At 42.5% G+C, this 17192-nt stretch overlaps 1 pseudogene; it reads left to right on the top strand.

Moving 5' to 3' along the window:
- The first annotated feature begins 13548 nt into the window (after positions 1 to 13548).
- Positions 13549 to 16459, top strand: LOC123398602 (annotated as a pseudogene).
- Positions 16460 to 17192: the final 733 nt, after the last annotated feature.

The raw sequence follows: 17192 nt of genomic DNA, 5'->3' as shown, positions 1-17192 counted from the left end.
GCCGCATTTTTAGGGCCTTGTATGAAGAATTCAAGGCACCATGAAAAGTTGTTGGGTTTTCGACAAGTTCTGCATTTTTCGAGTTTCCTTGATGAAAACGTGTAGTCTTGTCCGAGAGCAAGATGTCGTGGTCCTGTGGCACTGGGTAGGACGCTGGTGGGTACTCGCGGCACCGCCAGCCAAACGCGTAGTCATGGGCATTTTATTATATTTCATTTGTGTAGCCTGGGGTGTTGCACGAGGGATGAATGCAAACGTGTGTGTAATTTTTGGCTCAACTATTTTTGTGTATGCCTCATATAACATGTTCACAGAACTGAACTCCGTCTAGAATTAACTACTTTAAATCCGAACCACTTTAAATCCAAATTTGCATTGCACGTGATCGGGGGATCCACTTTTTGTAGAGCTAACATGTACCATGCATTGAATCCGAACCATATATCGCCCATGAATCCTCGATACGCTCACTTGATGCACCTCTAACCCCGAGCTCCAACCAATGTGATGACTTATATATATGATATCTGTTTTGGTACTCACTCATTTTGTTTGTGAAACTCCATCGTGCTATAAACTATGAGGACACGACCGTCTCCATTTACATGCTTTTTTCTTCTCGTGGTAGCTAGTCTACTCGGCTCGTTGAAACTATGAACCCAGCCTCTGGCAGGCAGACACATGATTCCAATGCAACTTGGTTCCGATGTGGGGATTCAAGGTTTTCGATTGAGAGGCTTCCGAAAAATATCAACAAGAGCCTGATGGGTTAAAAGAGTATACTTCAGGTTTCATAGCTTGGTTCAAGTGATGCAATCAAGCAACCCAACCAAAACAAAATAGTGTCACGAATTTTGGACAACCACGATCGTGCAAGAACGTGGCAACACAAGGGACATCAGGGGTGATGTGTCAGGTGAATCTTCTAACCAGCCACGTCGGCTAGCATAGAATCTGGTCGGGCCCATGTTTTTATTGGGAGGTTGTTAGTCTCTCCCATGTTCTATTCCAATAGTTCATTTGCAAGAGTTCGATTATTCATTCATTCTTCAAGTCGCTGGCTTCGCATGTATATGAACATCCAAGGTTGTATCTTATATGGTGCTTCTGAAGTAATAAGAAAACAGGAAAGCTCGGCCCTGGGTAGTTGTCACTTCTGACATTATCAAATATTGAATCATGGGCATGTGTTTTGTGTTTTTTCTTCTTGAAAAAAGAAGGATCACCCCAGTCACTTCATCTAAATGATGCATGCAGCATTATTAATTATTAAGCAAATGGTTTCATAAAAGATCTTTGATACAAGAGACAGTTACACCACAAGTGATTGAACTTGGCAAAAAAGTCAATTTGGTGCTAAAATTTGGGGCATACATTGAACCGATGACAGAACTTGGCTTAGACATGCATCTACGGTTGTAATCACGTTTTATATACATATAATACGCTGACGAGGCACGCTAACATAGTGTGGGATCCAATGTCAGTGACAGGAAAGACAGGGATGAATGTGCGGCCTGGGTTTTTGCAGAAAACACTCTAATGACCGAGATGGGCCTCAAATGACCTGCAATAATCGCGGCTCATATTTACCATGATCGTGTTTTTAATTCATATATACCATTATAATTCATATTACTATTGAAATTACACGATCTTTTTAAATAATCTTCATATATATACTAGAATTACGTTAACAGTATTTTAAGTATTAATATTTCTCGTAAAAGTACATGAATATTTACCTTAATGCATGCATACAGCCTAAAAAATACATGAATATTTTTCTAAATACATTAATAATACATGATTTTTATTATAATTTGCGAAAATTATTATAATTCATAAATATTATTTGAAGTATAGGAATATTTCTACAAAATAATTTAAAATTTGATAGGACGGGATTTATGTTCTTTTAAATAAGAAACTTTTTTAGAATTACATGAACATTATTTTAGATAAACATATTTTTCGAATTACATCAACATTATTTTAAATAATAATATTTTTTTGAATTAAGTGAGCATTTTGTTAAATAAGAATATATTTTTAGAATTACATGAAAATTGTCTCAAATATTTTTCTTATAATTATAAGAACATTATCTTAAATAAGTTAATTTATACAAATTCTGAATAGAAATCATATTTATACAACAAGTGATATGTAGTGTGATGGTTAGCATGTCTGAGTAGGCGTTGAAGGTCGTGTGTTTGAACCTAGGAAGTGCTTAATTTTGCCTCCTCATTTCCCTTTGTTGCATTGTGTCCTAGCGGGTGGGACCCAATTGTCATAGTCACTTTTTAGGGTTATTTTAAGAAAACAAATGAAAGGGTTTTTGTAAGAAAAAGTAAAATGTCAAGGTGTTTTCGCAAAAAATCAGGCCACATGCCCGTCCTGGCCTTCCGGTCACTGTCATTGGGTCCCACGTCATGTTGACACGCCTCATTAGCATGCTATATGTATACAAAACGTGATTAACACCGTAGATGCACACCCATGTCAAGTTTTATCACCGGTTCAATGTATACCGTAAGTTTTAGCACAAAATTGATTTTTCTTGGCAAGTTCAGACACAGGTGGTCTAATTGACTCGTCATACAATAGTGGCTCCCAAAAGAGTCGGAGTAAAATGATAAAAAGTTGCTACAACCGGCAAAAATAGAACAAGATGACTAAACACCTACCCAAATCGGTTGTAAGTATCCCATACTACACTCTCCCACCGGTTGCACCCAATAGTTTTATGTTCCTTGGTTTTCGCATGACTGAGTAACGATCACATACAGATCCAAGCAGTGGCTCTATAAATAACCTGCAGAAAAATTATAAAGGTTTGTCTCCTAAAAATCATGTCATTTCTACAGTTCTATATAGCACAAAATAATGCACATACTCCTATTCAAATATGTCCTGCAATACTTGCCCCACTCCATCAAGACATGTTCCAAATAACGTGTTAAGATTAGTTGGAGGACTACCATTAAAGGCGACATGAATCATACACCATAAAAGATTGACGATAGGACATTTGACAAACAGGTGATTGTATTTTCATCTTGATCACAAATAACCATCGTTTATTACCCTCCCATCTTTACTTGGCTATAAGTTAGGTTATAAGGGATAGAGGAGGATAATTGGCCATAATGCGTTGGATGTTGTATTGAGGCTAAAGGCGTGTATATATAGAAATGCAGACTTGGAAGACAAGAAATCTCTCCTAGAGATAAGGTAGGAGACGGATTGTAAATCATAGACTACTATATGTAAACCAAATATATCTCTAATATCCCGCTGCAGTCATAGCAGCAACATTGCAAACAACAAGAGTGTCGCGGGCGGTTATACTGGAGAGAATAACAGCCGACGGGCTGACAACCCCCCGCAGTCGCAATATGAGCGTAGGGGACGGTGTCACATCGAGGACACGTGGACTGTAGAGAATGTTGATGAGGTGCTGAAGCGAGGTGATACCCCTTTGTGTCGTCGTCAAGGTAGACGAGGGAGAGGATGATGTAGCCGTGGTCAAGGTAGCCGTGCGAGGTAGCCGTGGTCGATGTTGAGTCCGGTTGGCCAATGTCAAGTTAGTCATGGGCGTAATGGTGTCGACGCCGGCGGCGGACGACACAAACTGATCTTAGATCGAAAAAGCAAAAAAGAAAACGCCGATCAAGATGACCGGCGGAAGGATATGTAGACTGTAGAGGAAGTCGATGATTTGCTAAAACACGGATCAAAGGATAAAGGAAAAATACTTTCTAAGAAAGCCGGTCAACACGACTGACGGACGAACCTTAGGTACTCATGGCGCAGCCCGAGTGACGGTCATGGAGGCCGACCACTTGGGGGGCGGTGTTGGGGAACGTCGCATGGGAAAAAAAATTCCTACGCGCACGAAGACCTATCATGGTGATGTCCATCTACGAGAGGGGATGAGTGATCTACGTACCCTTGTAGATCATACAGCAGAAGCGTTAGTGAACGCGGTTGATGTAGTGGAACGTCCTCACGTCCCTCAATCCGCCCCGCGAACAATCCCGCGATCAGTCCCACGATCTAGTACCGAACGGACGGCACCTCCGCGTTCAGCACACGTACAGCTCGACGATGATCTCGGCCTTCTTGATCCAGCAAGAGAGACGGAGAGGTAGAAGAGTTCTCCGGCAGCGTGACGGCGCTCCGGAGGTTGGTGATGACCTTGTCTCAGCAGGGCTCCGCCCGAGCTCCACAAAAACGCGATCTAGAGGAAAAACCGTGGAGGTATGTGGTCGGGCTGTCATGGAAAAGTCGTCTCAAATCAGCCCTAAAACCTCCGTATATATAGGTGGGAGGGAGGGGAGGAGTCAGCCTCAAAACCTAAAGGTTTGGCCGAAATTGGAGGTGGAGGAGTCCTACTCCAATCCTACTTGGAGTAGGATTCCACCTTCCCACTTGGAAACTCTTTCCACCTTGTGTTTTTTCCTTCTCAAACCTTATGGGCCTTAGTGGGAACTTATTCCAGCCCACTAGGGGCTGGTTTATCTCTTCCCATAGCCCATGAGACCCCTTGGGGCGTGACACCCCTCCCGATGGTCCCCGGCACCCCTCTCGGCACTCCCGGTACACTACCGATGAGCCCGAAACTTTTCCGGTAATGCACGAAAACCTTCCGGTAACCAAATGAGGTCATCCTATATATCAATCTTCGTTTCCGGACCATTTCGGAAACCCTCGTGACGTCCGTGATCTCATCCGGGACTTCGAACAACATTCGGTAACCAACCATATAACTCAAATACGCATAAAACAACGTCGAACCTTAAGTGTGCAGACCCTGCGGGTTCGAGAACTATGTAGACATGACCCGAGAGACTCCTCGGTCAATATCCAATAGCGGGACCTGGATGCCCATATTGGATCCTACATATTCTACGAAGATCTTATCGTTTGAACCTCAGTGCCAAGGATTCATATAATCCCGTACGTCATTCCCTTTGTCCTTCGGTATGTTACTTGCCCGAGATTCGATCGTTAGTATCCGCATACCTATTTCAATCTCGTTTACCGGCAAGTCTCTTTACTCGTTCCGTAATACAAGATCCCGCAACTTACATTAAGTTACATTGCTTGCAAGGCTTGTGTGTGATGTTGTATTACCGAGTGGGCCCCGAGATACCTCTCCGTCACACGGAGTGACAAATCCCAGTCTCGATCTATACTAACTCAACGAACACCTTCGGAGATACCTGTAGAGCATCTTTATAGTCACCCAGTTACGTTGCGACGTTTGATACACACAAAGCATTCCTCCGGTGTCCGTGAGTTATATGATCTCATGGTCATAGGAACAAATACTTGACACGCAGAAAACAGTAGCAACAAAATGACACGATCAACATGCTACGTCTATTAGTTTGGGTCTAGTCCATCACATGATTCTCCTAATGATGTGATCTCGTTATCAAGTGACAACACTTGCCTATGGCCAGGAAACCTTGACCATCTTTGATCAACGAGCTAGTCAACTAGAGGCTTACTAGGGACAGTGTTTTGTCTATGTATCCACACAAGTATTGTGTTTCCAATCAATACAATTATAGCATGGATAATAAACGATTATCATGAACTAAGAAATATAATAATAACTAATTTATTATTGCCTCTAGGGCATATTTCCAACAGTCTCCCACTTGTACTAGAGTCAATAATCTAGTTCACATCACCATGTGATTCCAACGAATCCAACACCCATATAGTTATGGGGTCTGATCACGTCTTGCTCGTGAGAGAGGTTTTAGTCAACGGTTCTGAAACTTTCAGATTCGTGCGTTCTTTACAAATCTTTATGTCATCTTATAGATGCTGCTACTACGTGCTATTCGAAAATGCTCCAAATATCTACTCTACTATACGAATCCGTTTCACTACTCATAGTTATCCGGATTAGTGTCAAAGCTTGCATTGACGTAACCCTTTACGACAAACTCTTTAACCACCTTCATAATCGAGAAAAATTCCTTAGTCCATTAGTTACTAAGGATAAATTTCGACCGCTGCTAGTGATTCAATCATGGATCACTCTGTGTACCTCTCAACATACTTTTAGTCAAGGCAAACTTCAGGTGCGGTACACAGCATGGCATACTTTAGATTCTACGGCTAAGGCATAGAAGACGACCTTCGTCTATTCTCTTTATTCTGCCGTGGTCGGGTTTTGAGTCTTACTCAAATTCACACCTCACAACGCAACCAAGAACTCCTTCTTTGCTGGTCTATTTTGAACTCTTTCAAAAACTTGTCAAGGCATGCATCTTGTTGAAACTTCTATTAAGCGCTTTCGATCTATCTCCATAGATCTTTGATGCTCAACGTTCAAGTAGCGTAATCCAGGTACTCCTTTGAAAACTTCTTTCAAACAACCTTGTATGCTTTACAGAAATTCTACATTACTTCTGATCCACAATATGTCAACCACATATACCTATCAGAAATTCTATAGTGCTCCCACTCACTTCTTTGGAAATACAAGTTTCTCATAAACCTTGTACAAACCCAAAATCTTTGATCATCTCATCAAAGTGTATATTCCAACTCCGAGATGCTTGCACCAGTCCATTGAAGGATTACTGGAGCTTGCATACTTGCTAGTATCTTTAGGATCGACAAAACCTTCTGGTTGTATCACATACAATGTTTGCTCAAGGAAACCGTCGAGAAAACAATGTTTTGACATCCTATGTGCAATATTTCATAAATAATGCATCAACAGCTAACATAATTCTAACAGACTTTTAGCATCGCTACGAGTGAGAAAGTCTCATCATAGTCAACTGTTTGATCTTATCGAAAACATCTTTGCGACAAGTCGAGCGTTTCTTAATAGTGACTTATCACCATCATCGTCTGTCTTCTTTTAAAGATCCATTTTTACTCAATAGTCCTATGACCATCAAGTAGTTCTACCAAAGTCTACACTTTGTTTTCACACATGGATCCTTTCTCGGATTTCATGGCTTCCAGCCATTTGTCGGAATCTGGGCCCACCATCGCTTTCTCCATAACTCGTAGGTTCACTGTTGCTCAACAACATGACCTCCAAGATAGGGTTACCGTACTACTCTGCAGCAGTACGCAACCTTGTCGACCTACGAGGTTTGTAGTAACTTGATTCGAAGCTCAATGATCATCATCATCAGCTTCCACTTCAATTGGTGTAGGCGCCACATGAACAACTTCCTGCGCCCTGCTACACACTGGTTGAAGTGATGGTTCAATAACCTCATCAAGTTCTACTACCCTCCCACTCAATTCTTTCGAGAGAAACCTTTCCTTGAGAAAGGATCCGTTTCTAGAAACAAACACTTTGCTTTCGGATCTGAGATAGGAGATGTACCCAACTGTTTTGGTTATCCTATGAAGATGCATTTATCCGCTTTGGGTTCGAGCTTATCAGACTGAAACTTTTTCACATAAGTGTCGAAACCCCAAACTTTCAAGAAACGACAGTTTAGATTTCTCTAAACCTCAGTCTATACTGTGTCATCTCAACGGAAATACGCGGTGCCCTATTTAAAGTGAGTGCGGTTGTCTCTAATGCATAACCCATAAACGATAGTGGTAATTCGATAAGAGACATCATAGTATGCACCATACCAAATAGTGCGTGGCTATGACGTTCAGACACATCATCACACTATGATGTTCCAGGTGGCATGAACTACGAAACAATTTCCACATTGTCTTAACTGTGTACCAAAACTCGTAACTCAGATATTCATTTCCATGATCATATCGTAGACAGTTTATCCTCTTGTTACGACGAACTTCACTCTGAAATGGAATTGAACTTTTCAACATTTTAGACTTGTGATTCATTAAGTAAATACTCCTGTATCTACTCAAATCGTCAGTGAAGTAAGAACATAATGATATCCACTGCGTGCCTCAGCACCCATTGGACTGCATACATCAAAATGTATCACTTCCAACAAGTTACTATCTTATTTCATCTCAATGAAAACAAGGCCTTGCTCATGTGGTATGATTCGCATGTCACTAGTGATTCGAAATCAGGTGAGTACAAAGATCCATCAGCATGGAGCCTCTTCATGCAATTTATACTAACATGACTCAAGCGGCAGTGCCACAGGTAAGTGGTACTATCATCATCAACTCGTATCTTTTGGCACCAATATCATGAACATGTGTAACACTACGATCGAGATTCAATAAACCATTGAAGGTGATTATTCAAGAAAATAGAGTAACCATTATTCTCTTTAAATGAATAATCGTATTGCAATAAATACGATCCAATCATGTTCATGCTTAACGCAAGCACCAAATAAAAATTATTTAGGTTTAACACCAATCCCGATGGTAGAGGGAGCGTGCGACGTTTGATCATATCAATCTTGGAAACACTTCCAACACGTATCGTCACCTCGCCTTTAGCTAGTCTCCCTTTATGCCGTAGCTTTCATTTCGCGTCACTAATCACTTAGCAACCGAACCGGTATCCAATACCCTCGTGCTACTAGGAGTACTAGTAAAGTACACATCAACATCATGTATATCAAATACACTTCTTTCGACTTTTGCCAGCCTTCTTATCTACCAAGTATCTTGAGTTGCTCCGCCTCAGTGATTGTTCCCCTCATTATAGAAGCACTTAGTCTCGGGTTTGGGTTTAATCTTGGGTCTCTTCATTAGTGCAGCAACTGTTTTGCCGTTTCACAAAGTATCCCTTCTAGCCCTTGCCTTTCTTGAAACTTAGTGGTTTTACAAACCATCAACTATTGATGCTCCTTCTTGATTTCTACTTTCGCAGTGTCAAACATCGCGAATCGCTCAAGGATCATGGTATGTATCCTTGATATGTTATAGTTCATCACGAAGCTCTCACAGCTTGGTGGCAGTGACTTTGGAGAACTATCACTATCTCATCTGGAAGATTAACTCCCACTTGATTCAAGCGATTGTCGTACTCAGACAATCTGAGCACATGCTCAACGATTGAGCCTTTTCTCCTGTGCTTTGTGGACAAAGAATCTTGTCGGAGGTCTCGTACCTCTTAACAAGGGCAAAAGCATGAAATCACAATTTCATCTCTTTAGAACATCACTTATGTTCCGTGACGTTTTACAACGTTTTCGGCGCCTTGCTTCTAAGCCATTAAATATTTTTGTACTGAACTATCGTGTAGTCATCAGAAACGTGTATGTCGGATGTTCACAGCATCCACAGACGACGCTCGAGGTGCAGCACACCGAGTGGTGCATTAAGGACATAAGCCTTCTGTGCAACAACGAGGACAATCCTCGGTTTTACAGACTCAGTCTGCAAAGTTTGCTACTATCAACTTTCAACTAAATTTTCTCTAGGAACATATAAAACAATAGAGCTATAGCGCAAGCTACATCGTAATTCGCAAAGACCATTAGACTATGTTCATGACAATTAGTTCAATTAATCATATTACTTAAGAACTTCCACTCAAAAAGTACATCTCTCTAGTCATTTGAGTGGTACATGATCCAAATCCACTATCTCAAGTCCGATCATCACGTGAGTCGACAATAGTTTCAGTGGTAAGCATCTCTATGCTAATCATATCAACTATACGATTCATGCTCGACCTTTCGGTCTCATGTGTTCCGAGGCCATGTCTGCACATGCTAGGCTCGTCAAGCTTAACCCGAGTGTTCCGCGTGCGCAACTGTTTTGCACCCGTTGTATGTGAACGTTGAGTCTATCACACCCGATCATCACGTGGTGTCTCGAAACGACGAACTGTAGCAACGGTGCACAGTCGGGGAGAACACAATTTCATCTTGAAATTTTAGTGAGAGATCACCTCATAATGCTACCGTCGTTCTAAGCAAAATAAGGTGCATAAAAGGATTAACATCACATGCAATTTATAAGTGACATGATATGGCCATCATCACGTGCTTCTTGATCTCCATCACCAAAGCACCGGCACGATCTTCTTGTCACCGGCGTCACACCATGATCTCCATCATCATGATCTCCATCAACGTGTCGCCATCGGGGTTGTCGTGCTACTCATGCTATTACTACTAAAGCTACGTCCTAGCAAAATAGTAAACGCATCTGCAAGCACAAACGTTAGTTATAAAGACAACCCTATGGCTCCTGCCGGTTGCCGTACCATCGACGTGCAAGTCGATATTATCTATTACAACATGATCATCTCATATATCCAATATATCACATCACATCGTTGGCCATATCACATCACAAGCATACCCTGCAAAAACAAGTTAGACGTCCTCTAATTTTGTTGTTGCATGTTTTACGTGGTGACCATGGGTATCTAGTAGGATCGCATCTTACTTACGCAAACACCATAACTGAGATATATGAGTTGCTATTTAAACTCATCCAAGGACCTCCTCGGTCAAATCCGATTCAACTAAAGTTGGAGAAATCGACACTTGCCAGTCATCTTTAGGCAACGGGGTTACTCGTAGCGATGAAACCAGTCTCTCGTAAGCGTACGAGTAATGTCGGTCCAAGCCGCTTCAATCCAACAATACCGCGGAATCAAGAAAAGACTAAGGAGGGCAGAAAAACGCACATCACCGCCCACAAAAACTTTTGTGTTCTACTCGAGAAGACATCTACGCATGAACCTAGCTCATGATGCCACTGTTGGGGAACGTCACATGGGAAAAAAAAATTCCTACGCGCACGAAGACCTATCATGGTGATGTCCATCTACGAGAGGGGATGAGTGATCTACGTACCCTTGTAGATCATACAGCAGAAGCGTTAGTGAACGCGGTTGATGTAGTGGAACGTCCTCACGTCCCTCGATCCGCCCCGCGAACAATCCCGCGATCAGTCCCACGATCTAGTACCGAACGGACGGCACCTCCGCGTTCAGCACACGTACAGCTCGACGATGATCTCGGCCTTCTTGATCCAGCAAGAGAGACGGAGAGGTAGAAGAGTTCTCCGGCAGCGTGACGGCGCTCCGGAGGTTGGTGATGACCTTGTCTCAGCAGGGCTCCGCCCGAGCTCCACAGAAACGCGATCTAGAGGAAAAACCGTGGAGGTATGTGGTCGGGCTGCCATGGAAAAGTCGTCTCAAATCAGCCCTAAAACCTCCGTATATATAGGTGGGAGGGAGGGGAGGAGTCAGCCTCAAAACCTAAAGGTTTGGCCGAAATTGGAGGTGGAGGAGTCCTACTCCAATCCTACTTGGAGTAGGATTCCACCTTCCCACTTGGAAACTCTTTCCACCTTGTGTTTTTTCCTTCTCAAACCTTATGGGCCTTAGTGGGAACTTATTCCAGCCCACTAGGGGCTGGTTTATCTCTTCCCATAGCCCATGAGACCCCTTGGGGCGTGACACCCCTCCCGATGGTCCCCGGCACCCCTCTCGGCACTCCCGGTACACTACCGATGAGCCCGAAACTTTTCCGGTAATGCACGAAAACCTTCCGGTAACCAAATGAGGTCATCCTATATATCAATCTTCGTTTCCGGACCATTCCGGAAACCCTCGTGACGTCCGTGATCTCATCCGGGACTTCGAACAACATTCGGTAACCAACCATATAACTCAAATACGCATAAAACAACGTCGAACCTTAAGTGTGCAGACCCTGCGGGTTCGAGAACTATGTAGACATGACCCGAGAGACTCCTCGGTCAATATCCAATAGCGGGACCTGGATGCCCATATTGGATCCTACATGTTCTACGAAGATCTTATCGTTTGAACCTCAGTGCCAAGGATTCATATAATCCCGTACGTCATTCCCTTTGTCCTTCGGTATGTTACTTGCCCGAGATTCGATCGTTAGTATCCGCATACCTATTTCAATCTCGTTTACCGGCAAGTCTCTTTACTCGTTCCGTAATACAAGATCCCGCAACTTACATTAAGTTACATTGCTTGCAAGGCTTGTGTGTGATGTTGTATTACCGAGTGGGCCCCGAGATACCTCTCCGTCACACGGAGTGACAAATCCCAGTCTCGATCTATACTAACTCAACGAACACCTTCGGAGATACCTGTAGAGCATCTTTATAGTCACCCAGTTACGTTGCGACGTTTGATACACACAAAGCATTCCTCCGGTGTCCGTGAGTTATATGATCTCATGGTCATAGGAACAAATACTTGACACGCAGAAAACAGTAGCAACAAAATGACACGATCAACATGCTACGTCTATTAGTTTGGGTCTAGTCCATCACATGATTCTCCTAATGATGTGATCTCGTTATCAAGTGACAACACTTGCCTATGGCCAGGAAACCTTGACCATCTTTGATCAACGAGCTAGTCAACTAGAGGCTTACTAGGGACAGTGTTTTGTCTATGTATCCACACAAGTATTGTGTTTCCAATCAATACAATTATAGCATGGATAATAAACGATTATCATGAACTAAGAAATATAATAATAACTAATTTATTATTGCCTCTAGGGCATATTTCCAACAGGCGACGCGGAGCGATAGACTAGTCAATAAGACAAGCTTTACAGGCCGTACACAATGTAGCACGCATCTGTTGTGAAAGTATCAAGAATGTATTTTAAGCTTCGCAGATGGGTTCTTTACTACATTTGACTTACATGAATTAGATATATGAGCAAATATTGTGGATGATTTGTTTCAAAATAATCGGGTTGCTTGTCATGCATGCATGAGACATTATCCTAGAGTGCCTAGTAAGTGGAAGGCCTATGTATGTGTGTGAAAGATGAAATGAAGTGACCTATGTACATATAACTTATGTATAACATATCCTAGTTAATCAATGGTCATAAATGTAATTTATTCCATCTACAAACTTATATTTTGTTGGTGCATATATGTACTTGCCCGGCCAAGCCTACCACAACACACACTACAATCTCCCATAATAAAGCGCGGAACGCTTCTGTCGTCCGTCGCCGCCTTTTTGCAAAAAAGCCCCTGATGTATTGAGTATTCAACCCGCAGTCCACGTAATAAGTCAGCCCGAACCGGTACGCGCGATAAAAAAAACAACCACCCGCACGACCCTGCTCATCTCCACCTCCAGCGTGCCACGACCTCCTACCCCACCCCACCGGATCCATGTGGGGTGCCTACGGGCGAGGGGCGGCGACGACGCGCGACACAGCTGGCGACGGGCGGCGCGACGGCTGGGCGCGGGGGCTTCGGCTCGGCGGATCTGGCCGGGGGAACGGGCGGCGCGGCGAGGAGGTCGCCGGGGGCGCGGCGTGCGGCGGGGGCGCGCTAGGGGCGGCGGTGGCCGGCATATGTCCAATCCATCCACGCAAGGAAAGGAAAGCCCGAGCATCTTTCTCTAACCTTGAGAATGGCGTCGATGGGGTAATCGTCTCCCAGCTTTGGATCCATCGGCCTCCTGATGCCTTCCTTTGGATCTGGTGCGTTGAGAGCCTCCTCAAATTACACATATTTCAGTGTATGGTAAAGTCATCAAACATGCAAGGTAAATAACTTCAGCAAGGACCCAAAGCCAGGAGCGGAAGTGTCCAATTTAGTCCATAAACAGGCTGGAGGTCTGTATTTATTATGGGTGTATTTAGAAGCAAACCGACAATCCATAACAAGCATTCTCCAGCTCACAATACAAAATGGTATTGCACAGTAGTATTGCTAATTGTGCCTTCTCTGCTGCTGTGGGGACAGGTAAGCTATTGGCCATCCAAGCTTGGCGTGCAGTCGGAATCTCCTTAAGTTGATGTTCGCGTGCAAGCATGCTGGAGGAGACACTGCAGGGTTAGTAATGCAGCCACAATCTGCTTATGATGTGCATAACCTTTGAGTCCAGTACTCCAGTGGATTAGTAAATCTTCATTCATGATAATAAGCATAACTAACTCAAGACCTCCGTTTCCCTTCACCAGGTGTGGGTTTAGCTGTTCATGCTTCTAGGCCTCTTCAAACAGAGGCTTGGCACGACTTCCTGCGCTTGCCGTTGGGTTTGCCCATGGACAACTTCTGCCATGCACAAGCACATCCATCTACTCTGGCACCATTTCAGCAGCCATTTACCATCATTGTCACCGATTCGTCTATGGCTCGCGAATTTTGGCACTCACTTACCACCAGAGAGATCAACAAAGCAAGGGGGGCGTAGCATCCATGATGCATTGGGAGTTTTGCACCTCGTGACAGGGAAGGCATATAATGGCAAAGAGAAAGGTCATTCTCATCACCGCATTATCAATGACTCTATGCATGACATATTGGGAGTTCGGTTAGGAAACCATGGTATGTGTAATGGAGAAGTGCAGTTCATTAGCTCAAACAATAACACAGACCAAATTTTACCTGATACCATCGATTCTCATGATATCTCTTCTTCTCCTTTCATGAATAAACCCGCAAAGGGAAACAAGTTTGTGCTACTTGTGGAGTTGCATAGGAGAGGAATAAGTGCGGATATATCTATTTTAGCATCTGCCATGAGCTTTTGTGTTGTTAAGCAATCTATTAGGGGAGGTGCTCAGCTCCTAATGGTGAAAATTGGTTATGAATTGTGAGTCCTTTCTGGTACCTCTCTGATTAGCTTATATGCAAGATGTGGACAGCTGGGGAATGCTTGTCGGGTTTTTCAGAACATGCCAATCAAAAATACTGTGTCGTGGACAGCACTCATTTCTGGTTATGCACAGGATAATCAGGTTGAGGCATGCCTCCAGGTATTTCAGTTGATGAGGCAGTCTGTATGCAGGCCTAGTGACATCACATTTGCCACTATCTTCAGTGTGTGCACTAATCACGCACTTCTTGCACTTGGCAAGAGTGTTCATGGTCTAGAACTGAGAATGGGTTTTGATTTGTGTGTGCATGTCTCGAATGCACTGATATCAATGTATGTGAAGTGCAGAAATATAATTGAGGCCCAATCAATATTTGAAAGCATTGTGTGCAAGGTCTTGGTTTCTTGGAACTCCATGATCTTTGGATATTCACAGCATGGCCTTGCTGAGTGTTGTCTAAGCTTACTAAAAGAAATTGACGAGGATCAGATAGTGCCTGATGTAATCTCCTTCCTTGGCATCCTGTCATCATGTCGGCATGCATGCCTTGTAGAGGAAGGCTGGTGCTGCTTCAACGCAATGATCAAACTTGGAATAGAACCAGAGTTAGATCACTACTCGTGTATGGTAGACCTCCTCGGCCGGGCAAGATTTCTTGATGAAGCGTGGGATTTGATCCATACGATGTCCACACCTCCAAATGCAACCATATGGGGTTCTCTGCTGGCTGCTTGTAGGATGCATGGAAACATTCCGATTGGCATCCATGCTGCAGAGCACCGTCTTAAGCTGGAGCCAGGTTGTGCTGCAACTCATGTACAGCTAGCAAATCTATACGCTAGCATTGATTGCTGGAGTGATGTGGCCAAATTGAGGATGATGATGAAGGAGGGAGGACTGAAGACAAACACTGTGTGCAGCTGGATAGAAATTGGCAGTAAGGTTTATACTTTCACAGCAGAAAACAGACCAAAGAGCCACCAAGTTAACAATGTCCTGACTGTTCTTGACTGCTTGCGGTCTCATATGGAATACAAACATGATGTGCTGATAGATGGTTTTGAGTTGATGACCCTCCATAGTTCAAGGTAAGTTTGAGTTCTGAATAAAGTATTGGGAGATGATAGATCGCCGCAGTCATTTGTATATGAAGACCAAAGAGTCAATTCGAAAAAGCATGACTTGCACCTCAGAGACTCACGATATGATTCGCCCGTTTCCTACCTCAAACTATTCATTATTTTATTGCATTAGTTGCAGTAGAGTTTTCCCACCTTGCATCTGATTTGAGTTTTGATGCTCAATGTAGTCTTTCTTATACGCACTTGATTTGTATATGCTTCATGGAAAAGGTGTGAGCAGGTTTTGGTCTTGTGTTGAGGGGTATAAGGGACCAACACTAATTCTGATATCAGCATTCTCAAATGCTGGTAGTGATAATGTTGATGGTGGCCAAATATGGGTAATTGGTGTATTTACCGAGGATGGATTTGAGAACAAAGACACTTTCTGTGGTAGCTGTGGGTTCCTATGTGCCACATATCCAATATCCCGCATGCTTCTCCCATCGGGTATGACTTTTGTTGCTTATGCCCTTTGCCACATTTTATGGTGGCTTACTGTTTGTCTAGCAGGTAAGGAGAAGACCATCATGTATTGCCACCTGCATACTCAACTAAAGACGTATGAGGCAACGCCAAAGCCTCTTGGCTTAGCATTCAGCAGATCAATTGGAAACGAGAGGGTCTTTATTGACGAGGACTTCTCTAAAGTTACAATTTGCCATCATGCAGTTGACAAGACTTACCAACATGGTTCTCTCATTCCCAATCAGGTTAAATTTCACATTTGATAGTTCTAACTAAACATCTCATTGTTATTGCTATATCTGCGTTAGTATAAATCTTGAAAGAACTCTTAGATCGAGTCTGTCTTGGCTCTGAACTAGAGGTCGTTTTATTAGCTGAGTATGCAGGTGGCAATACATGATGTTCAAGAAAAAAAAATATTTAAAAAAGATTCCTTTTCAAACAAAAGCTGCAAATTCATAAAAACAATACTTCTTAAAAAGTATTACAATTTTTATGCATACATCATTTTAAAAAAATAACATTTAACCTTATCATCGACAATTATTAAAAATCTATATAAAAAATGATGCACAATAACACATGAAGCAAGTTTTGCAAAAAACAATAAAAAATATTATTCAAAAAATATTTATGGAAAATATGTTGTACACACAAATGCCATTTCCAATAAAAAAGTTATTATCACACAATAAAAAGATCCTTTTGAAAAAATAACAATTTATCTTTTACAACAAATTTAAAAATTTAATAAAAATTTAACTATTATAAACAATTCATCCAATTTTTATGTAAGCAGTACCTAATATATTTTTTAAAAAAATTAACATTATTATACACATTTATTTCAATTAATGCCGCATAATGGCACAACAAGCAGATTATATTTTTTTTCTTGCCCGATGCAACGCACGGGGATCTGTACTAGTCTATATCTATACCTACTAATAAAGCATCTATTGCTTCTGTGGTGCGTCACTAAATTTGCCCTTAAAGTTCGTCAAAATTACCCACCAATGCCACCCGTAAGTGACAAAAACGATTCGGTTTTGAACTTCGATTCGGCTCTCTTTTTCTA

This window comes from Hordeum vulgare, chromosome 5H (genome assembly GCF_904849725.1).
Source record: "Hordeum vulgare subsp. vulgare chromosome 5H, MorexV3_pseudomolecules_assembly, whole genome shotgun sequence".
In the NCBI taxonomy this organism is placed as follows: domain Eukaryota; kingdom Viridiplantae; phylum Streptophyta; class Magnoliopsida; order Poales; family Poaceae; genus Hordeum; species Hordeum vulgare.
Note: the sequence above shows the minus strand (reverse complement) of the source record. Positions and strands in the feature narration are given on the sequence as shown.